General features: G+C 35.0%; 1 long non-coding RNA gene across 1 annotated transcript in view; it reads left to right on the top strand.

Moving 5' to 3' along the window:
- LOC307185937 overlaps positions 1-2,597 on the top strand; it is a 113,903-nt gene extending 111,306 nt beyond the window's left edge. Inside the window, exon 3 of the long non-coding RNA XR_013828213.1 lies at positions 2,345-2,597. This is a non-coding gene — a long non-coding RNA (uncharacterized lncRNA). The remainder of the gene's footprint in view (positions 1-2,344) is intronic.
- The last annotated feature ends 22,612 nt before the right edge of the window (positions 2,598-25,209 follow it).

The raw sequence follows: 25,209 nt of genomic DNA, 5'->3' as shown, positions 1-25,209 counted from the left end.
TTTAAATCACTTCAACCCTTAAGATGGAATAAAGGTATAAAAAGGCTTTTTTAAAAAAAAATTATTTCTAGTTACTTGAAATACAGGCTTTTCCAAATTGTTTGTCTATTGATGTAAACCCAGATAAATATTTTCCAAATAAATATTATTTTAAAATTAATTCTAACATTTCTTCCTTGTCTGTATCTATAATAGCAAAACAACAAAAAAAGTCATAAATGCCCATCAATGGAGAAATGTTAAATAAATCATGCTTAATTAAACTTTTTAATACTATGCAAGTAACTTCTAAATTCTACATTCAGCAGGCTGAAGGACTTTCCATAATGTATTAGGTAAGAAAAACCAGTTGCACTGTAATACTGTCGTCCCTTGGTACCTTCCAGGGGATTGGTTCCAGAACACCAACCCAAATATCCCCCCCACTCTCCCAAACACCAAAATCCAATGACACTCAAATTTCTCATATAAAATGAGGTAGTATTTGCACATAGCCTAGCACATCTTCCCACATACTTCAAATCATTTCTAGATTATTTATAATACCTAATACAATGTAAATACTATCCAAATAGTTGTAAATGCGATGTAAGTGCTATATAAATTGTTGCCTGTGCAAAGTTTTGCTTTTTGAAACTTTCAAATTCTTTTCTTCCCTGAATAATTTTCATCGCAGTTGGTTGAATCCGCAGATGCAGAACCTGCAGATATGAAGAGCTGACTACATATCTGTAGGTTCACAATGTCTTACTTGCATTTCAAAACCTCTCCGCTACAAAGTTCTGAAAAGTGAATTTTTTCCAACAGTGTAATTTGCTGTAAACTCATTTGGTGATGAAACACAACCTGATCATTACTTGCATCACACCACCCTTCTGAAATCTGAATAAAATTCTTAATCCTGAAACACATATAGTCCCAAGGTTTCCAGATACGCAATTGTGGAACTGAAATATGATTCCTTTATATTTTATAAAATAACCAATAATCCAGAAATATGTATTTCAAAATATTTTGTGCATATATGTATAAAAATAGAAATTATATAAATAGATATATATAATGTTAACATTATTTGCTGTTAAAATTATTTACTTCAGGAATGTTGGAAAGGAGATAGGTAAGATTAGAGTTTTACATTCTAATTTATAAATATTGCATTATTTCATTAGTTATGATATCTTATATAAATTTTGTAACTTCAGTGTTGTAAATAATAACTTACATGACAACCATTTTCCTTACTATATATTTGATTGAAACAAACAGAATATTTACTTCCGTGAGCCCTAAAAGTTCTGCTAAATCTTGTTCTCAATCTTGTGCCTTCATTGAAAACTTCTTGCAGTAAATTCTACCTGTCTCTCTTTCTTTCTGGCCTCCCTCAGCCATATTTTGGGGTCAATTCCTTTCCAACCAGAAACCTGTTCTCTAATCTCATCTTCCAGAGCTGTCAGTTGTTTATTTCAAAATCATAATTTGTTATATAAAGAATTTAAGTTTTCTTAGTTGAATCCCCACCCATCCATATTATAACTGAGGAGTCATACATTTTATATTAAAAATGAAGCTTAGGGGCTTCCCTGGTGGTGCAGTGGTTGAGAGTCCGCCTGCCGATACAGGGGACGCGGGTTCGTGCCCTGGTCCGGGAAGATCCCACATGCCGCAGAGCGGCTGGGCCCGTGAGCCATGGCCGCTGAGCCTGCGCGTGCGGAGCCTGTGCTCCGCAACGGGAGAGGCCACAGCGGTGGGAGGCCCGCGTACCAAAAAAAAAAAAAAAAAAAAAATGAAGCTTATATATGTTCTCCTGGTCTACTTCTCCTGGGGTATTTTTATAACTATCAATTTGTCAGAAAAAAATATTCTGCATACACATGTATATAAGTTGGATAAGAAAGAAGGAATATAATAAACCATGAGAAACATGTCTCAACATCATTGCACCATAGCAAGAATTATAAATAACCTTAGTAATAGAAGGAGCACAGTAATGGAATGCAATTGAAGCTCACACGACACTACTAATACTATGTAAATATATTTTAAGTATGTGTAATTTTTATACTTATTCATATATCAATACTTATGTACTCACATACATCATTTACATATATGTAAATCTCATAAATTACATATGCATATATCTGAAACATTCAAATAGTAGTTTTATTATTGAATAATCATGTTTTTATAAGTAAACTAGAACTTTAGAAAACTCAGGTTAAAAATGTATATTTACTATTCTAAATAATGAGATTAGTCATAGTTGTATAGTTGCCTTATGATTATTTTATATTTTATGTATAAATTTTATTACATAAACACTTATTTGTTAATATTTTAGGTTACTGAAATCTATTGGATGAGTCCTTTTAATCCCCAACATTTGTAAGAGAAGATTTAAAAACCAGGGGAACCCACTGGAGTGTCTTATGTTTGTGAAAATAACTATAATGTGCTGACTGGGAGAGAAAAACAGCTGATCAATTGATACAAAGGCAAGTTCTTCATCATCTTTGACTTCAATCTATGGTAATGTACTCAATTACTAGAATTCAAATAATACTCATTTAAATTAAGTGAATAAATCAAATTTTAATGCCAAACACAGTTAGTTTTTGGATTATTTAAGTTTCTGGTTTATTTAGTTGTTACTCCCTTTTATTAATGTAGAAATACTTAGATTATTCTATGATTTCTTATTTGAATACTGAATGTGGTATTAAATAGCCGGATAAAGTCTTTGAAATACATTTTGGAAAACCTTTTCCTTTTGGAATCAGATTAACTGTAATTTGAATCTATTTAAAGAATGCCATTAGGGAAACTGTGTATTGTTATAAATGTACATGGATATTTAATTTTTAGTTTTTGTATTAAACACCTAAACATCCTCTAGGCTTGATCCACAAAGATATCTCCTGGAATATTTAGTATTTTGTTAGTGGAAATCAGATTAAATGCTTTATTTTAAATCATGAAGGCCAGATTAAAGTTATTGTTGGCAGCTTTACACAAACCATAAATAGATTCATGGTCTCTGATGGTTAGACAGTCCTACCTACAGCAGCAAAACACTCTAATGAAACACCTGTTGCCTAAAAAAATAGAATCCACCAGGAGGCATGCTCAAATGGAGTTTTCCAAAATGCCTTAATACAAAAATGTATTAAATGTTGTCTTAATTTCCTCAATGATGGACATGCATTTATTTTTAATTGAATAACTGCCTGGACCAGAATTATTCATTTATTTGTCTTATTTGTGATAACCCCTTAAAGAAGCATTAATATGCAGCTTTTATGACTTGAGTTTAGAAATGTTATGTATCTGAACTAAATGACAGTAACAATTGTCACACACAGTGGCCATATATCAAGGAATTGCACTAGCATTAGGTAGAACAGCAGGTCCATTTGTTCAAATGCTCACTGAACATATGAGTGATTTTCTCTAACAAGGTCCCCAGGGAACCAACTTGCATCCATCACTGTCTGCATTCTAACTGGAAGATAACTATTTTAAACTCCTGCTAAAATATGTGATGTTTTAGGATTGAAATCAAGTATATGTCAGGAGCCAGAGAGAAATATACTGTTGGAATGCATACCAGATAAAATTTGATAGAAACCAGTAACTGCTGATCTAATCGGATCTTCATTTTTGTTCTTATGTTTTATGTATTATAAATATACAGTGATTAAAAAACAAGAAACAAAACTCAATAGCATTATTCCTCTCAGGAAATCAGACACTTGGGTTTTCCTCAAACGTGTATATACAATTACAGTTTTTAATGTTCAAATAGATATAAAACACACACATAATACAATATGTTAAGACTTAGTATTTTGCTGAATTAATTGATTTCTTCAACAGAGTTTTTTCTTTCATGGGGCTTATGCTCTAGATAAGAGGAAAACCTTTAACTGATAAATATTATGGCAGCCCACCCTACAGTGACCCCTAGTGAGTCAGTTTTGTAAAATCCTCTCCCTTTGAATGTGGGAGGCATCTGTGATTTGTGTCTAAAACAATAGAATATGACACAGATGACGATAGATCACCTTTGATTAGGTTGTATTATGTGAAAATTCACGTCAGCATACCAGAACACTAGAGATTTTCTTGGCTGGCTCTAAAGAAGCAAACTGTCATGTTATGAACTAACCATGGAGAAGGTGGAGAGTGCCACATGGTAGGGGACTGCCATCTGACTCTAGAACCTGAGCAGCCTCCAGTCATAGCCTGCAAGAACGTGGGGACCAGAGGATCCATGGAAAACTTGAGATAGCAAATGCATGTTTTTTAAGCCCTTGAGTTTGTGTAGCTTGTTATTGAGCACAAAAAAAACTAATGCAATATAGATTTATTCATTCAGAATTAATATTGTATATTGGCTTGAGCATCTTGGAGTGGCATTAATGTTCTGAGAGTTTGGCTATAAATCTTGGACTAAATATTTGAGGTCAGTCTATGAGGATGAATTGTCAGGACTTCCTTGAATAATGTAAAGGAAGAAGTCCAAAGATTTAGGGAGATGGGCATGTCAAATGTTTAAATTGCTCAGCCATTTCTTAACCGTACAAGTCTGAGAGGTACAGCTGGACACTTCCTTCATCAGGGTATTGATAGATGTGGAGTTGAGCATTCTTGGAAAGCTCTGTGATGGCTGCCTTCAAAGTAGATAATGGCAGGGGATATTGACATGGAAACTGGGTGCTCTTGCTTCAACGAGATTACTGGGATTCAAGTAGTACAGAGGTTGGTGGTGATGCTTAACATTCACAGATAATGTGGACTCATTACCACAATAAATCAATGAGAAATGAGTAAATAAAGTATATTGATGGATGGGCAATTTAGTAAGAAATTGCTTGGCATATTTTGATGGATAAATTCTAGGTCTGATGAGCAGAAACCTAATGTGACTTGATGTAGAAGGAATTTATGGCTTCTTAATTGTTTCAGATGCAAGTCTGTTTACATTCTCAGAATCCCTCAATAAAAGGAAAGCTTAGTCTCTTCTGAAATGCAGTCGGTAGTCTATACTCTGACTCTTTCCCCAAGCTTCCTTAAAAGTACTTATAACCATTTAACATTGGAGAAAATGGAATGAAATACTTTATTGGAATTAATAGATACTGGCTTTGAAGTGATATTAGTCTCTGGTGATTAACATGTCACCACAATCCAGCAACCACAACAGTGGATTATGATATGATAAAGGTGTTTTGATAATCCATTGTTGTATAACTCCAAAATATAGTGGCTTACAACAGCAACAATCATTAATCTTATTTTATTCACAAATCTTCAATTTGGGCAAGACCCAGAATTGTCTTGTCTCTGCTTCATGTAGCATCAGTGTGATAAGTTATATAGCTCTACTTGGGCTGGAATAGCCACTTCCAAGATTAGTGACTCACAAGGCTGGTAAATTGGTGCTGGCTCTCAACTACGAGCTTATGTTGGGCAATCTTCCTTAGGTCTCCATACCTTGCTATGTGAGTCTCTCCACAGGGTTTCTTGGGCTTCCTCACAGTGTGATGGCTGGGTTCCATGACCTACTATTATAAAATTACTTAAGAGGAGGAGACAGAGACCAATCTATCAACAGTGGATAGAGAGAGATTGCAAACCTATCCTTGACTGATTTCCCAACTGTTAGAATTCTATAAGATTAGCAATGAGTAATAACTGATAGGATCCCTACCTTATTCTTTTGAACAATTATTTTGGAATGATGAGTTAAGTGGAAACAATCTCAATTCCTACTTCTTCTACCTCCAAGCAAAAATGGTAAGCAAAAAAGGGGTATAACATCAGAAGAAGAATTACAGAGATTATTGTCACAATACAAGACTATTTGCAGGGACTGTATCCTCATTTTATAGTTTACTGCTTTGGGTATTGAAAAAGAAAAATGTGTTATAGAGAATACTGTGTAGTATTTAAATCACAAATAAATACTGGTAATTCAAGAATAGTTTGCATTCAACAGCTGAAATCTAGAAAATATACAAATGGAAAATACTTTCTGTCTTAGTTCACTCAGGCTGCTATAACAAAATATCACAGACTGGATAGCTTAAAACAATACAAATTTATTTCTTACAGTTCTGGTGGTTGGAAAGTCCAAGATCAAGGTGCTAAAATGGTCACATTCTGGTGAGAGCCCTCTTCTTGGTTCATAATCACACCTTCTTGCTGTGTCCTCACATGTGGACAGGGCCAGGAGCTCTCTTAAATGCACCAAACCCATTCATGAGGGCTCCACCATCATGACCTAAATGCCTCCCAAAGGGCCCACCTTCTGATACTACCACATTGGGTTTAGGATTTCAACATATGAATTTTGGAGGGACACAAACATTCAGACCACAGCACTTGCTAAACGAAATCTAAGGTTTACAGGATAAATGTTTATGTAAAACTATCATGTAAATATCAGAAACACATATTAGCATAATGGAATTAATTAATTATTTAATTCAGAAATAGTTATTGCTTGCATCCATTGTGTTAGAAATACTGTAGAGAGCAAGAGAGAAAAAGTCTTTGCCCTCAAGGAGTTTTTCTTGTAATTGGGAAAGTAAAAAATAAAGAAATATTAATTGCTAGATATTGCATACTCTACCTGGCATCATATTTTAAAAACAAAATTTTCTAATTAAGGAGCTTATATTCCTTTAGGTCTTTTAAGATGGAAGGCAATGGAATAACATAAGAAATTCTCCTCAGAGTATTTTAACACAAAATAAGTACCTGTTCTGCATGTGATTGGTCCAGAAATAAAATGTTATGGCTTGTCGATATTAAGTGTTTTTATTAAAACACAGTGACATGTATTACATATAGGTTTCCTTGATGATATGCATTTGCTTTTACTTGAATAATGGTTGCAGTGGAGCAGGCCAGAGGGCACAAGGCTTATATTTCAGGAGGCCAGAGATAGAAAAAAAATGAAGAGGCTAATCAAAGATATCCCTTAGCTATACGGTAGCTGACACCACTGTGTTAAAGGCTGCAGAATAAAACCTTTTTGAACATGTGGGTATAATTTAATGACACAGAATAGCACTATTCTGTTCAGCAGAGTTCTTCTGAACAGAAGCTAACAGATTATCAGAGGTTATCAGTTCTGTGACTACATTATTAAAATAATGTCATAAATAGGGCTAATTCTTATTGTTTTATTTCACATCCACTATTATACAATTAAAGCAAGCATAAATACTAATATGTTTATTTTTATCCTTTCCAAAATTCCTTTTTTTGTTTAACCATTTAATTATACATAAAAGTTTTTCTTTTCTGTAGGAGGATAATTTTGAAACAATTTTGGTACGTAAGGAAGTAAAATGTATAATAACAAATATCTTACTTAGTACTTCAATGGATTGTTTTTCCATATATATTTAAATTAACAGGCTTTTTTCAATACCTATCCTTTAAACATTCATAATAACCATGTAAATGCTATTGAATGAGCAAAAATATAAATTCTAAACAATTTTTATCCACACAGGAAAAATTTAAATTATATTCCTACTTATCACTGCTTGCATACAAATCTTCCAACATATCTTTAATTCCTCCTCACTTTGAAAATAAAGAAAAAGTGAATTACAATTATTATAGTAACTACTTTCCTTATACTTAAATGCAGAATTCCGAATTAATGACAAGGCCTCAGATTGGTTAGCTGACGTAATGTGCAGAAGTATAGAATGAAAAATCTGCAGCATAATTACTGGCAGTTGAATAATGAATAACTTGTGCACGCTCAAATAAGTCTATTAATGTAACACATAAATTTATGAACATTTATGAGCAATTAATATTCTGAAAGTTAGTGGAACTGGATAAATTATCTTCCCTAAGGTAGAGCTTTTTACATGCTGTGACCAGGTTAACTACTCCTGTCTTCATAGCTTTTATTGTTCTAATAAATATAATTTTTATATTTTTAAATCACAAATGAACTTAGTGTCCATAAATTGAGATATTATATTTTTGTTTGAAACCACAGGCAGTCATCCGTATTTAGTATATCTCTGTTACCCATTAGACTAAACTAACTTTAAGTTTCCTTATCGATGATCCTTAATATCCCCAGGGAAAATAATCAGATTCTTAAGATAATATATTTTTGTTTAAAAAAATGCCATCTCAAGGAATTTATACCCTGAGTTGGAGCAATAGCAAAGTAAAATACGAGAACACTTTGTTGCTTCAACTCACTGTGTTATTTCTTTGAGATAGAGTTTTTAAACAATAATATTAAGTTTCAGAATCTAATTACACCTTATTTGACAACCCTTAGTTTTCATGGTTGTTTCTGTAAAATATCATAATCATTTTTTAGAATAAAATTTGGATCAGGAAGAACATTCTTGGAATTAGTTTGATTCAATTTTAAATAGTGTTCAGCAACATTTTTAACTATGTCATCATATGTGAATTTAGGTGAATAGCCCTCCAGAGGACAATTTTATTGATTTCAATTATTTCTAGTAAACTTTATAAAATTCCACCATATTGTAGACTTTATAGGATTTCAAATAAAGGTTTTAAAAGAGATTGGTTCCACTCTTTGATTAAACATGACATAATCTCTATGTAATAGGTTTTTTTTTATTTCTTTTTTTTTTTTTTTTTTTTTTTTGCTGTACGCGGGCCTCTCACTGTTGTGGCCTCTCCCATTGTGGAGCACAGGCTCGGGACACGCAGGCTCAGAGGCCATGGCTCATGGGCCCAGCCGCTCTGCGGCATGTGGGATCTTCCCGGACCGGGGCATGAACCTGTGTCCCCTGCATCGGCAGGTGGACTCTCAACCACTGCGCCACCAGGGAAGCCCAGGTTTTATATCTTTGAAACCAATGGTTAATCTCACTTCAAGAGCCATATGAGTTTTATTACCAAAACTACAAATTTATTGGAAATACTGTTTTATTATAAATTTTTCCATTATCATCTAGTAGTAGCAAAGTTTCATCTACTATGAAATGAAAGGCATTGGACACACCACAAGATTTTTGTCTAAATTTCAAATTAACATTTCAGAAAAGTCTCAGTTGAAAAAAATTAGAAAGATCAATATATCATGAATAAAGTCATGCTTTAGGAGAAAATAAATTTAATATTTATTTCAGAATATATGATTTCCCCTTGCTTTGTTCTGGTAACAGAGGCACACACACACACACACACACACACACACACACAAAATATATATATATATAGATGGTTTTCATGAGTTGACATTTGTTGATGGGGTAGGGGGAAGGGGGTAGTAGAGACGTGATAAAATCTATAACATGGAATAACTATTTAATACATCGAGGCCACATATGTTTTAGGCACTAAAACATAATATGTAGTAAATTGATTTTGGAAATAAGAAATAAAACAGGAGACATTTGGGTATAGAAATTAACACAAAACAATTCCTAAAGAGATGAAATATTGTTTGGCCCAAAATTTCCTTTTGTTTTTAAGTAGAAATATAAGACACATTTTTCATTTTCACCAAGAACTTTATTGAACAATGTATTCACCATTTTGTTCCACTACATTCTGCCATTTTCCAGGCAACTTCATAATTCTATCTTCCCAAAACTTTTTATCTTTTTGAGCAAAGAACTGTTGTAGGTGCCTTTTACCATCTTCCAGGGAATCAAAATTTTTTCCATTAGGAGAATTTTGTAAAGACCGAAATGAATGGAAATCCGAAGATGCAATGTCTGATGAATACGGTGGATGAATCAGAACTTCGAGCCAAGCTGTAACAGTTTTTGCCTGGTCATCAAAGAAACATGTGGTCTTGCCTCATCCTGATGGAAGATGATGCGTTTTCTGTTGACTAATCCCGGATGCTTTTCATCAAGTGCAGCTTTCAGTTGGTCTAATTGGGAGCAGTACTTGTTGCAATTAATCATTTGGTTTTCTGGAAGGAGCTCATAATAGAGGACACCCTTCCAATCCCACCATATACACAACATCACCTTCTTTGGATGAAGTCCAGCCTTTGGTGTGTTTGGTGGTGGTTCATTTCTCTTGCCCCACTATCTCTTCTGTTCTACATTACTGTACAGTATCTACTTTTCATCGCTTGTCACAATTTGTTTTAAAAATGGAACATTTTGTTACATTTAAGTAGAGAATTGCATGTGGAAATACGGTCAAGAAGGGTTTTTTTGCTTAACTTATATGGAACCCAAACATGAAAGTGATTAAGATAACCAAGCTGGTGCAAATGATTTTCAACCCTTGATTTGGATATTTTGAGTATGTTGGCTATCTCCCACGTGGTATAATATTGATTGTTCTCAATTAATGTCATAATTTGATCACTATCAACTTCAACTGGTCTACCTGACCATAGAACATCGTCCAGTGAGAAATCTCCATCACGAAATATCGCAAACCACTTTTGACACGTTTGATCAGTCACAGCACCTTCTCCATATACTGCACAAATCTTTTTTGCGTTTCAGTTGCATTTTTACCTTTCTTGAAATAATAAAGCATAATATGCTGAAAATGTTGCTTTTTTTCTTCCATCTTCAATATTAAAATGACTACGCAAAAATTCACCAATTTTGATGTTTTTCTTTAAATACACGTGGATATGACAGCTGTCACAATACAGTCTAACAAAATTGTTTCAAATGAAGCTAAAGACAACTAAACACTACCAGAGCCATCTTACGGGAAAACCGAACCAAACGAACTTTTTGGCCAACCCAATATTATTTATGATGCTTGTTTTTGTTGACTCCCTGCTGGCTGAATGGGTAAAGTGTACAAAAGGACATAGAACATAAAGATGAAGGGCAGGTAATAATAAGAATCAAGGAAACAGCAAAGAAATTTGAGTGGTATAGGAGGTAGCTAAAGTGGACTGACTAGAAGATAATACTGTTCTTCAAGAATTATAAAAAAGGAAATTGGGGAGACAGTTTGCAAAGAACTCTAGATATTTTATAATAACGATGATGATGATGATAAAAGCTGGCTATTGTTCTGTATTGATGCCATATACAGCAAAGATTTTGAACCCATACTCAATAAATATATGATGAACAAGACAAATAGCATTTGAGAATTTGGGAAACATGATTGAGATAATCGGATATAAAGTAAGTTTGTAGCATTGTTATGACACTGAGCAAAGAAAGGAGAAGAAAAGGGTAAGATCTAACTCAGAAAATGAGGTAACAGACAAAGAGTAAAAGAAAGCCAAATAAATGAGAAAAGGAAAGTTTTTTAACACTATATGTGCTAATCTAATATTTCAAACTTTTTGAATGTAGGAGGAAACACAGATGAAAAATAATAAATCAGGGCATCTCAAGTCCACTGCTATCACTTCAATATCGATATCAAGGCAAGGGTTTTTGGAGTGAAAGAGTAACATGATTATAATTATCATAAACTATTATACATAAATATGGAAAATATGAAGAATCTCTGAAAGTAATGCTCATAATGGAACAAGACTCACAAAATGAAATGAAAGCACTTTAGAATTAGATTTCCCTTAAACATACTAAGGAAAAGAAAAAAAAAACTTTTGAAGTCCACCTCAGTGCTTGAAAACAGAAATCCAAACATCATAGAAAATTCTCTGCAGCTTGTCCAATCAGCCTCCATAAAAGAACATGGCCTCCTGGAGAGCATGAGGACTTTTATAGTTATTAAAACATGTCTGAGGTAATAGACTGGGTAGATTTGTCCTTCCCAGCTAGCTTATAACCTAAAAGCTTCCAAAAATTCCTGAATAACAATATCATCAATCTTGCGGGTATGAGCTACTGAATTCCAGTGTATATCATATCAACAGAAAGACAGCAGAATAGGTGGCTGTCAGGTTAGCAGTATTTAGTGAGGGACAGGAGCATAAATTCTCAACAGGAAATTATAGACCAAAAAGTTGGGAAAATTAATTAAAGGCATATATATTTTTTCATTTAAAGTATATATACATATATATTTATACTCATATAAACACATATATCCTTTTATGAGTTTATCTCATATGACATATAATACTAAATATTTTCAACTTCACTAAAAAATTTTATCAGATTATTCTGTAAGTTTACATAGTCTATATATAAACTCACATTTAAAAAAATATCTGTCATATCTCTTTCATAATAGCTTGATATAAATATAATCATCAGATACTTTTCTAGATTTTTACTAGGTCCTCTGGGGAATACAAATTAGGTTTCAGAAACATTTATGAGCTATAATACTGTAACTGTATGCTACAAATGATAGAATATTTTACATGGGTAACTTAAGTTATAATAGTTAAACAGGAATGTAACATTAATCAATTGGCTTCGAAATATCTTATTTTCCATGAGATAATGATGAATGTATTTATTTATTTTGCCTCCAATAGAAGAAAACACTCTGATTTTAAAGTGCTCATGTAATTATGATATTAGGCTCATCCAGATAATCTTCCTTTCTTAAAGTTAACTCTGCTTATAATGTCACATAATCACAGAAGTGATATCATATCTGGAGGTTCACCCACACTCAAAAAGGGTAGGAGATTTTACGAGATTCATGTTCATTGGGGGTCATTTTAGAATTCTGCCTACCAAAGTCACATCATCATTAATTAAATCTTTTAAGATAAAGTGATGTCTGTAGTCAAGTGTCTGGCCACTGAAGGAGTGCCCTCAACATCTGTAGATAATTTACAATGCGGATAATTTATGAATTGATAAACATGCTTTGTGTGAAATGTGTGTTCTCTCTCTGCACCAAAACTACCAAAAGTAACATGTTGCCTGAGACAAAACCACTGAGGTCAGGACATTTTAAGCATTTATCTAACACAATTATTGGAATATAATTTATCTTCAAATATATTAATGCATTTATTATTGCTATGGAGTGGGAATTTGGAGATTTGCCATGTAGATCCAGCTTTCCTGTTTTTTTTAATTTCTATAATATGCTTTTTTTAAAATATAAATTTATTTATTTATTTTTGGCTGCATTGGGTCTTTGTTGCTGCTCTCAGGCTTTCTTTAGCTGCGCCGGGTGGAGGCTGCTCTTCATTGCAGTGTGCAGGTTTCTCATTGTGGTGGCTTGTCGTTGCAGAGCACAGGCTCTAGCCACGTGGGCTTCAGTAGTTGTAGCACATGGGTTCAGTAGTTGTGGCATGCGGGCTCTGGAGCACAGGCATAGTAGTTGTGCACGGGTTTAGTTGCTTCACGGCATGTGGGATCTTCCTGGACCAGGTCTCGAACCCATGTCCCTTGCATTGGCAGGCAGATTCTTAACCACTGTGCCACCAGGGAAGTCCAGTATAATATGCTTATTTTTAAAATAGAGAGATTATGGCTTTTAGGTACTTTAAAAAATATACATCTCTGTAATTGTGCTGCCCTCCCATATACACTCCCCCTTTTAGATCCTTAACAAGTTCAGATGGTAGGGTTCATCGTTGCCTTTGTTCCTCTACTGAGAACTCCACAATTCGGCATTTGTTGATGTAAAAATTTTTGAAAAGGCTGTAATTATTTAGAAATGACAAAACACAGAGAAACAACTATTTGGAGAGTTAAGGAGATTTACTAGCCTATTTATTAATGTATTCTAATTATAATAACCAAATTTGAAGAGCACATATTTAAAATAGAACACATAAAATATTATATTTTAAATATTTTATTTATAATGCTTTAAATATTTAAAATAAAAAATATTAAAATATTTTCACGTTTGTGAAAAGCCTTTTGGACCAGACTATAATATTGTAATATTTTTCTTTATGGCCCAGGGAACCTGCTGAGCTCCCAGGCTGGTCCCCCACCTTACAAATCCCCCTCCAGGCTGCGTGGGCCCTGAGGGCATAGGAGGGAGGCTTAGGAGATCAGGAGAGTCAGGTGGGAGGGGACCTCCAGGACCAGAGGAACAAGAGAGGATCAGAGGGCATTTGCCCCACCCACTCGAGCCCAGGAAGACTGCTGGGCTCCCAGGTGGGGTCCCTCACTCTCTGAGACCAGAGGTGGGAGGCATGCCTGGGCACCTTCTGTTCTGTTGAGCCTAAGCCACACCCCCCAAACCTCCCAGGGCCATTTCCAGCCCTGTGGGTCCAAAGCATCCAACCACCGCCCAAACCTCACCCTGCCTAGGCCGCACACTCTACAGCCAAGGCCTTTTCTACCTTTTTTTTTTTCTCCTCTTTTTTACTATTGTGGTTCTGTTTTACATTTTGGTTGTTGTTTCATCTATATTTTTATTTTTATATTTTTCTAACATATCTGTTAGTTTCCTATTCTAATTTTATTTTTTATTTTGTAATTATTCTCCATTTTTCTTCGTTTTCATTTTTTTTTTTTTTCCCACCCCACGCAGCTTGCAGGATCTTGGTTCATGGGCTGGGGTTTGGGCCAAAGCTTCTGCGGTGGGAGATCCAAGTCCGAACCACTGGGCTGACAGAGAACCTCAGACCCCAGGGCATATTCATCAGAATGAGGACTCCAGAGGTTCTCATCTCAGCACAAAGACTCAGCTCTACCCAACAGCCTACAAACTCCAGTGTTGGAAGCCTCAGGCCAAACAACCAGTAAGGGAAGAACACAATCCCACTCATAAAAAAAAAAAGAAATGGAATGAGATGGCAAAAAAATATGTCACAGAAGAAGGAGCAAGGTAAAAACCTACACGACCAAATAAATGAAGAGGAAATAGGCAATCTACCTGAAAAAGAATTCAGAGTAATGGTACTAAACATGATCCAGAATCTCAGAAATAGAACGGAGGCACAGAGTGAGAAAATACAAAAAATGTTTAACAAAGATCTAGAAGAAATAAACAACAAGCAAACAGAGATGAACAACACAGTAACTGAAATGAAAAATACACTAGGAGGAATCAATAACAGAATAACGGAGGCAGAAGAACGAATAAGTGAGTAAAGGCAGAATGTTGGAAATAACTGCCGAGGAGCAGAATAAAGAAAAAACAATGAAAAGAATTCAAGACAACCTCAGAGACTTCGGGGACAATGCTAAATGCACTAGCATTTGAATTATAGGGGTCCCAGATAAAGAAGAGAAAAAGAAAGGGTCTGAGAAAATGTTTGAAGAGATTATAGTGGAAAACTTCCCTAACATGGGTAAGGAAGTGTCACCCAAGTCCAGGAAGCACAGAGGGTCCCATACAGGATAAACCCTAGGAGAAACACACTAAGACACATATTAATCAAACTATTAAAAATTAAATTCAAAGAAAAAATATTGAAAGCAGCAAGGGGAAAAAAAAAACATACAAAGGAATCCCCATAAGGTTATCAGCTGATTTTTCAGCAGAAACTCTGCAGGCCAGAAGGGAGTGACAGGATGACAGGATACACTTAAAGAGATGAACGAGAAAAACCTACAACCAAGGTTACTCTACCCAGCAAGGATCTCATTCAGATTAGATGGAGAAGTCAAAAGCTTCTCAGAAAAGCAAAACCTAAGAGTATTCAACACCACCAATCAAGCTTTACAACAAATGCTAAAGAAACTTCAAAAGGCGGGAAACACAAGAGAAGAAAAAGACCTACAAAAACAAACCCAAAACAATTAAGAAAATGGTAATAGGAACAGACATATTACTAATAACCTTGAATGTAAATGGATTAAATGCCCCAACTAAAAGACACAGACTGGCTGAATGGATCCAAAAGCAGGACCCATATATATGCTGTCTACAAGAGACCCACTTCAGACCTAAGGACACATATAGACTGAAAGTGAAGGAATGGAAAAAGATATTCCATGCAAATGGAAATCAAAAGAAAGCTGGAGTAGCAATGAAACACAAGCTTTTAATGACACAATAGACCAGATAGATCTAATTGATATTTATAGAACATTCCACCCAAAAGTGGCAGAATACACTTTCTTCTCAAGTGCACATGGAACATCCTCCAGTATACATCACACCTTGGGTCACAAATCAAGCCTTGGGAAATTTAAGAGAATTGAAATTGTATCAAGCATCTTTTCTGACCACAAGTTATGAGATTGGAAATCAATTACAGGAAAAAAAAACTGTAAACAACACAAATACATGGAGGCTAAACAGTGCACTACTAAATAACCAAGAGATCACTGAAGAAATCAAAAATAAATTAAAAAATACATAGAAACAAATGACAATGAAACCACAATGACCCCAAACCTATGGGACGTGGCAAAAGCAGTTCTAAGAGGTAAGTTTATAGCAATTCAATCTCACCTCAAGAAACAAGAAAAATCTCAAATAAACAATCTAACCCTACACTTAAAACAACTAGGGAAAGAAGAACAAAGAAAACCCAAAGTCAGTAGAAGGAAAGAAATCATAAAGATCAGAGCAGAAATAAATGAAATAGAGATGAAGAAAACAATAGCAAAGATCAATAAAACTAAAAGCTGGTTCTTTGAGAAGATAAACAAAATTGATAAACCCTTAGGCAGACTCAACAAGAAAAAAAGAGAGAGGATGCAAATCAATAAAATTAGAAATGATAACGGAGAAATCACACGGACATGGCAGAAATACAAAGGATTATAAGAGACTACTACAAACAACTATATGTCATTAAAATGGAAAACCACGAAGAAATGGACAAATTCTTAGAAAGGTACAATTTTCCAAGACTGAACCAAGAAAAATTAGAAAATATAAACAGACCTATCACAAGTAATGAAATTGAAACTGTAATTAAAAATCTTCCACAAACCAAAGTCCAGGACCAGATGGCTTCACAGGCGAATTCTATCAAACGTTTAGAGAACTAACACTGATCCTTCTCAAACTCTTCCAAAAAATTGCAGAGGAAACAACAGACCCAAGTTCATTCTACAAAGCCACTATCACCCTGATACAAAAACAAGAAAAAGATATCCCCAAGAAAGAAAATTATAGACCAATATCGCTGATGAACAGATACAAAAATCTTGAACAAAATACTAGCGAACAGAATTTAACAACATATTAAAAGGATCATACACCATTACCAAGTGGGATTTATCCTAGGGATGCATGGATTCTTCAAATATGCAAATCAATCAATGTGATACACCAAGTTAACAAAAGGAATAAAAACCATATGATCATCTCAATAGATGCAGAAAAAGCTTTTGACAAAATTCAACACCCATTTATGATCAAAACTCTCCAGAAAATGGGCATAGAGGGAACCTACTTCAATATAATAATGGCCATATATGAAACACCCACAGCAAACATACTCAATGGTGAGAAACTGAAAGCATTTCTACTATGATCAGGAACAAGACAAGGATGTCCACTCTCACCACTATTATTCAACATAGTTTTGGAAGTCCTAGCCACGGCAATCAGAGAAGAAAAAGAAATAAAAGGAATACAAATTGGGAAAGAAGAAGTAAAACTGTCACTATTTACAGATGACATGATGCTATACATAGAAAATCCTAAAGATGCCACCAGAAAACTACTAAAGCTAATTTGGTAAGGTTGCAGGATAGAAAATTAATGCACAGAAATCTTGGGCATTCCTATACACTAACAACGAAAAATCGCAAAGAGAAATCATGGAAGCAATCCCATTTCCCATCGCAACAAAAAGAATGAAATACCTAGGAATAAACCTACCTAAGGAGGTGAAAGACTTGTACTCACAAAACTATAAAACACTGTTGAAAGAAATCAAAGATGGCATAAACAGATGAAGAAATGTACCATGTTCTTGGTTTGGAAGAATCAATACTGTGAAAATGACTATACTACCCAAAGCAATCTACAGATTCAGTGCAATCCCTATCAAACTACCAATGGCATTCTTCACAGAATTAGAACAAAAAAATTTACAATTCATATGGAAACACAAAAGACCCTGAATAGCCAAAGTAACCTTGAGAAAGAAAAACAGAGCGGGAGGAATCAGGCTCCCCGACTTCAATCTATACTACAAAGCTACAGTAATCAAGACACTATGGTACTGGCACAAAAACAGAAATATAGATCAATGGAACAGGATAGAAAACCCAGAGATAAACCCACACACATATGGTCACCTAATTTACGACAAAGGAGGTAAGAACATACAATGGAGAAAAGACAGCCTCTTCAATAAGTGGTGCTGGGAAAACTTGACAGCTACATGTAAAAGAATGCAATTAGAACACTACCTAACACCATACACCAAAATAAACTCCAAATGGATTAAAGACCTAAATGTAAGGCCAGACACTATAAAACTCTTGGAGGAAAACATAGGAATAACACTCTTTGACATAAACCACAGCAAGATCTTTTGTGACCCACCTCCTACAGTAATGGAAAAAAAACAATAATAAACAATTGGGACCTAATTAAACTTAAAAGCTTTTGCACAGCAAAGGAAACCATAAACAAGATGAAAAGACAACCCTTAGAATGGGAGAAACTATTTGCAAATGAAACAATGGACAAAGGATTAATCTCCAAAATATACAAACAGCTCATGGAGCTCAGTATCAAAAAAACAAACAACCCAATCAAAAAATGGGCAGGTAACCTAAATAGACATTTCACCAAAGAAGATGTACAGATGGACAAGAGGCACATGAAAGGATGCTCAAAATCACTAATTATTAGAGAAGTGCAAATCAAAACTACAATGATGTATCACCTCACACTGGTCAGAATGGCCATTATCAAAAAATCTAGAAACAATAAATGCTGGAAAGGATGTGGTGAAAAGGGAACTCTCCTACACTGTTGGTGGGAATGTAAATTGATACAACCACTATGGAAAACAGTATGGAGGTTCCTTAAAAAACTAAAAATAGTACTACCATAGGACCCAGCAATGCCACTACTGGGCATATACCCTAAGAAAATCATAATTCAAAAAGAGGCATGTACCACAATAGTCCAGCACTATTTATAATAGTCAGGACATGGAAGCACCTAAATGTCCATCAACAGATGAATGGATAAAGATGTGGCACATATATACAATGGAATATTTCTCAGCCATAAAAAGAAACAAAATTGAGTTGTTTGTAGTGAGGTGGATGGACCTAGAGTCTGTCATACAGAGTGAAGTTAGTAAGAAAATGAAAAACAAATACCATATGCTAACACATAGAGTCTAAAAAAAAAAAAAAATGGTACTGATGAACCTAGCTGCAGGGCAGGAATAAAGAGGTAGACATAGAGAATGGACTTGAGGACATGGGGTGGGAGGGGGAAGCTGGGGCTGAGAGTAGCATCGACATATATACACTACGAAATGTAAAATAGATAGCTAGTGGGAAACAGCAGCATAGCACAGGGAGATCAGCTCTGTGCTTTGCAATGACCTAGAGGGGTGGGATAGGGAGGATGGAAGAGAGGTTCAAGAGGGAGGGGATATGGGGACATATGTATGCATATGACTGATTCACTTTGTTGTACAACAGAAACTAACACAGTATTGTGAAACAATTATACTCCAATAAAGATCTACTAAAAAAAGAATAGCTTCTATAGCTAACATCATGTGTTTAAAAGAAATTTAACTAATGTTTGTCTCATTAAACAGAGGATTTAAATATGACAATTTTTAAAGTAAATTATTTCCTAAAAACTACTAGACACCCTCCATTTACAAATATGATTTATAATTATTGACCCTGTGTTACTGCTTCATTCTTCTATTCTGGATATATCCCTTAAAATAATTTGAAATATATTCTGAAACAAAGTTTTAGACATATGATAATTTTCTTTACTTTTTATGAATCAAAGCTAGAAAAATGGTATCTTGCTCTTCAAAATTTCACCTTACTGAAAAGTAACATGAACATGGCAGAATGCCAGAATTGTCAGAACACTGAAACAAAGCAGATAAATGATATCAAGTAATAGTGAATAATTATTGAAGAGGAAAGAAAGGTTGTCTTTCTTCTCATAAGGATAGTCTGGTGATTTGAAATCCTCCTATTATTTTCAACAGAATATTGCAATGACCAGCCATTCAAAATCTGACCTACTGGAGAATGGACTTGAGGCCATGGGGAGGGAGAAAGGTAAGCTGGGACAAAGCGATAGAGTGGCATGGACATATATACACTACCAAATGTAAAACAGATAGCTAGTGGGAAGCAGCCGCATAGCACAGGGAGATCAGCTCGGTGCTCTGTGACCACCTAGAGGGGTGGGATAGGGAGGGTGAGAGGGAGACGCAACAGGTAGTAGATATGGGGACATATGTATATGTATAGCTGATTCACTATGTTATAAAGCAGAAACTAGCACACCATTGTAAAGCAGTTATACTCCAATAAAGATGTCTTAAAAAAAATGTGAAAGAAATAAATCAACATATTGTAAAACAATTTCAATTCAAAAGCAAAATTTTTTAAAGTTACAAAGATACAGATGTGCTGTATCAATTTTAACGAGGCATCTGTACCCATTTCTCTGATATTTATGGAAGTATTTTCATTCATATTTTCACAGTTTCACTAAAGATTCTCATTGTCACACTGTAGCATCTGTTAATGCATGAAAATTACAATGTGCTCTACTCAATAAACTCCTTGATTTATAATTATTTGACTTTAAATGAAAAATGAGTAATCCTAGTTAGTAGTGTTTATACTTATATTTATTTTAATGAACTGTAATAAAATAAAGGTAAGCACACCATATTATGTATTATATGATTTTCCTTACTTTATTTTGACAAATACAAAGAACTCTTAGGAAACTAAGTCTGTATTTGTAGCTGTGAATCAATTTTTCAAATGCAGTGTATCTTGGATACAAGCTATCTTGTTTTCAAGGAAAATTAGACAAGACTTAATAAGCTTTATTGTCTACTGCCAAGTTTTTAAAATTCTAATTAATAGAAGTGAGAAGAAAGTATATCTGATGGTAACTAAATCAACATATATGGAATTGAATGTGGTGGGGTTAGGATGTGTGCATGTGTGTATTTCGTAATTAGGTCCAAGGTTTTTTTTTTTTTTTTTTTTTTTTTTTTTTTTTTTTTTTTTGCGGTACGCGGGCCTCTCACTGTTGTGGCCTCTCCAGTTGCGGAGCACAGGCTCCCGACGCGCAGACTCAGCAGCCATGGCTCATGGGCCCAGCCTCTCCGCGGCATGTGGGATCTTCCTGGGCCGGGGCATGAACCGTGTCCCCTGCATCGGCCGGTACTCTCAACCACTGCGCCACCAGGGAAACCCTAAGATTTTAAATTTATAACTAAGGAATTTCAACTGATTAAAAACTGATAAAGGAAAACTTGACCCTTTTCAGGAAGCTGTTATCAGGATATAGCACATCTTTTTTATCAGAACGCTATTAACTCTCCTACATTCTCAAGAAATTTTTTTAGAGTGTCTCTTTCAGTACCTGGAAGTAAAACAGGCTATCTGAATATTTAAACCTGTGATCACTCTTAATGAGAAATGAGTTCTACAAGTTTACCATCACCATGGAAATTTGCTTAACTACCACTGAGAGATATTTGTTTTGGATTTGTGGATAATAGAACTCCCATTTTACTATGTGAAGTGATTGCTTAGCAAAATACAGAATTATGCACACATGGAATTTAAATAATAAAACAGACAAAATATAATTACTTTCATATTCCTGGTCAGTAGCAGGAACTGCTTTTCAGTTAAGATTCAGTCAAAAACTTGCTTTCTCATCCACTGGAAATGCTCATAATCTTACTCTGTAATTCATCATGGGGAAAACCCAGAAGCACAGAGGAGACATAGTTACATATCCAAGATGACCCTACAAAAAAAATAAAGTCTAGGGGCTTCCCTGGTGGCCCAGTAGTTGAGAGTCCGCCTGCCGATGCAGGGGACACGGGTTCGTGCCCCGGTCTGGGAAGATCCCACATGCCGCGGAGCAGCTGGGCCCGCGAGCCATGGCCGCTGAGCCTGCGCGTCCAGAGCCTGTGCTCAGCAACGGGAGAGGCCACAACAGTGAGAGGCCCGTGTACCACAAAAAAAAAAAAAAAACCTCAAATAATAAGAGCTTAAATCATGTATTATCAGAAGAAAGACCTTTTGGTGAAGCTATTAATAATCGTTCTACTTCTAGAAATTCTTTTTTCTTTAAGCAAGTAAAACAGTTGTTCTGTCTCAAGCAAACAAAGATTCAAAATAAGCTGATATAAATGAAAATAGTATGGGATACCTAGGAAGAAAACCGCCAAGTGTAGGCAAGGAAAGGCAAATTCTGCCTGACCTAACAGTTTCTTTCTGGCAAGACATTGGAAATCAATATCAGAAATGCATTATATATTATTTATAGTCATTCTGTGTAACTATGCTTAGTTAACTGCTTGATGGAATGTATATATACAATTTTGACTCCTTACTTGTTCCCCAGAAACCTACACTTAAAAGCCAAATTAACATCTCTGCTTGAAGGCTCAATATACCTCTCACACACAACAGTTTCAAACAGAACCTGTGGTCATTTTCTTGGTTATAAAGCCCATTTTCACTGCACCTAAAACTAAAGTAGCAATGTCATAATACATGACTATAATAGCAAAAGCTTCCCCCATCGTTTCCTGCCCCAACTTTTACTTATGGTTGGCTCTGATGCCTAGCAACTTGCTAAAATTTTTCTTGATTCCGTCATTGCCTGAAATTATTTTATTTCTTTACATATTGGTAATAATATTCTTTTCCTTCTGAATTGTGTGTTCTGTATTATATCCTGCTTCCTTCACTGTGGTTCCTTTTTGAGTGTTTTGGTGAACTTTCAACCCATAATGGTGACAGAAGTTATTTCAGTGACAGTGCTGACACTGAAATAATGGATAAAGGAAAATTCTACTCCTGCATGATAAAATGCAATGTTTACTATGGCGTTACATGCTTTCAAGAATATGTTAAAGAAACATCAGCAGTTGATCAAGGATTGGTAAAGTCATTTGTAAACATGAAAATCACAGTAAAGCCTGGCCAACAAGTATAAGAATGGCACAGGAGAATTGGCTAGAGAATTCAAGAGATTTGAAGAGAAAGGAGAGACATTTATCAATATGGGTGTCTAGAAACACATCTGTATCAATCAAATAGGAGTAAGAAGTCACAGCAATTATCTGAATGAAGAAAATATACTAGTGCATTGTTAACTGGGAACAAGTTATGACTGTAAGACAAAGAAGCAGACACTAAGGTATCATGGAGGTCACACTGCTGGCAGAAGGAACTATCCCTAGGGTTGAGGAAAGAGGAGAGTAGGCTAGAAGTATTGAAACTTAGAAATTTAGAGGAAGGGCCTGCAGAGCTTGGCCTCAGACCTCAGACCACAAGGGAAAGGGCACTGCTCATCTGGACTTGATGTCTCTGAGCAGGGAGGAGGGATCTGTAGGGCCAAGATCCCATCTCTGAAAAAAGGTACAGTGAAGCTGGTTCTGCAAGTGTTGGAAAAATTAGAAACCATATTCTCTTGCTGCTATGTAGAGGAACTGCTTCTTCTGGAGTGAAGAAGTGTGTCTGTGTGGCAGTCATAGGAACTGCAAGCAGAAATAAACCAATAGGAAGCCAGCTGGGAGAAGCAGGTCTGTTGTTATTCTTCCATCCTTGCAGCCTCCCTCTAGCACCTCCTATTGGCAAAATCTAACATAGAACGGTGGGCAGAGGAGAAAAGTGGATTGCAGAACATCAACCCCAGCAACAGAAAGCTGACTCTAGAAGGGTGGGTTTAAATTACACGGTCAGTGACTTAATACCTGTACAGCTCTGTAGGGGGACCTCATATAATGCTGATTCACTTCAGGTTCTCATTTTCAGAATCTCATATCCATGCTAAATGTGTATGTAACCATGCAAATGACTTCTGGTAGTATTCTGTGTCTTAGATAATTCATATTACATGAGCTTATTTACTCTTTGGAGATTTGAAAGAGTTAAAAATAAATAATGTGACTTGTAGACTTGGAAAAATGGAATAGAAGGTGAAGGATTGGAGATACATTATTAAAGGCTCGATTCTTCATTGTTGCCCTTCCTTATAAGTCAAGATATTTTTCAGGGCTTTCTTTCTTTTTCCCTAGACGATACAACTGGTGATTTTGTGTGTGTGTGTGTGTGTGTGTGTGTTATGTATTTTCCAGATTTTCTACACTAAAAATTACATATTACTTTTACATTTGGAAAAAGACACACTTGTACAAGAAAAAAAATAGCTAAAAGATAAAATGACAGTGAAAAATATTTGTAATACATATAAATGACAAACAGTACTTATAATGTTATTTTGATCCCACATAAAGAAAAAAGAAAAAGAGAACTATCTCAATATAAAAATGTGCAAAAGACATAAATATGCAACTTACAGAACACAAATAATTAATCAAACTTAAAAAAAACTGACCTAGTCTCATGAATAATCAAGGAAATGAAAACTCAAGAAGATACTAATTTTCATCCTTCCTTTCATTTATCACTGGGTCCATAACTTATGTAATTATATGAATAGTACTGGGTGTCCTACTAATGTGTGTGTTTCTGTGTAATCAAACAGATATTTGTGCAGCCTTAATAGTAGAGGCAATATCTTAAAATGATTTTCTTCACTTTTCTCTAATGGATACTGTGTCCCTAGCTACTCAGTTTTTTACCTAGGGAAAAATGCTGACATGTGGTAAACAAGAAGATCAGTTTCACCTTTAAATTTTTTTTTGTCCCTTACAGAGAAGGAGTACATATGTATATGTGCAGGCAATTGTTGATATAAAGTGAGTACCAAAAATAAGAGAGCAATTATATATCTCCCAAGTTTCTAAGATTATGGAAATATGGTGCACAAATAATGAGAAAGAGCCATAAGGAGAAACCAATGAATTACACTTTGAGTAAAATGATACAAATATGATCATCACAATTAGACTACTATATCACACAGTGTCATGTACTATACTACACTAGAATGTTGTACTACAGCATTGGATGAATAAATCATTCTTAGTCCAACCTAATCATTTTGCTCCGCAATTGAAAGTAACAAAAATTATCAAATTATTCTCCTAGCCAAGGAAAGGTAATCTTGAGGATGAATGTTAAATGAAATGTCAAATAAATTAAATGGCAATAAATGACATATTTATTCAGCATAAAGATGCCCAAGAGGTTTTATACGTTTAACCACTGACTTCCTTAGATTTTAACTAGGTTTTGAGGGGCAATTAATTCCATAATAAAATAA

This window comes from Stenella coeruleoalba (assembly GCF_951394435.1).
Source record: "Stenella coeruleoalba genome assembly, chromosome: 4".
Classification (NCBI taxonomy): domain Eukaryota; kingdom Metazoa; phylum Chordata; class Mammalia; order Artiodactyla; family Delphinidae; genus Stenella; species Stenella coeruleoalba.
The sequence above is the reverse complement of the archived record's forward strand: the minus strand, read 5'-3'. Positions and strand labels throughout refer to the sequence as shown.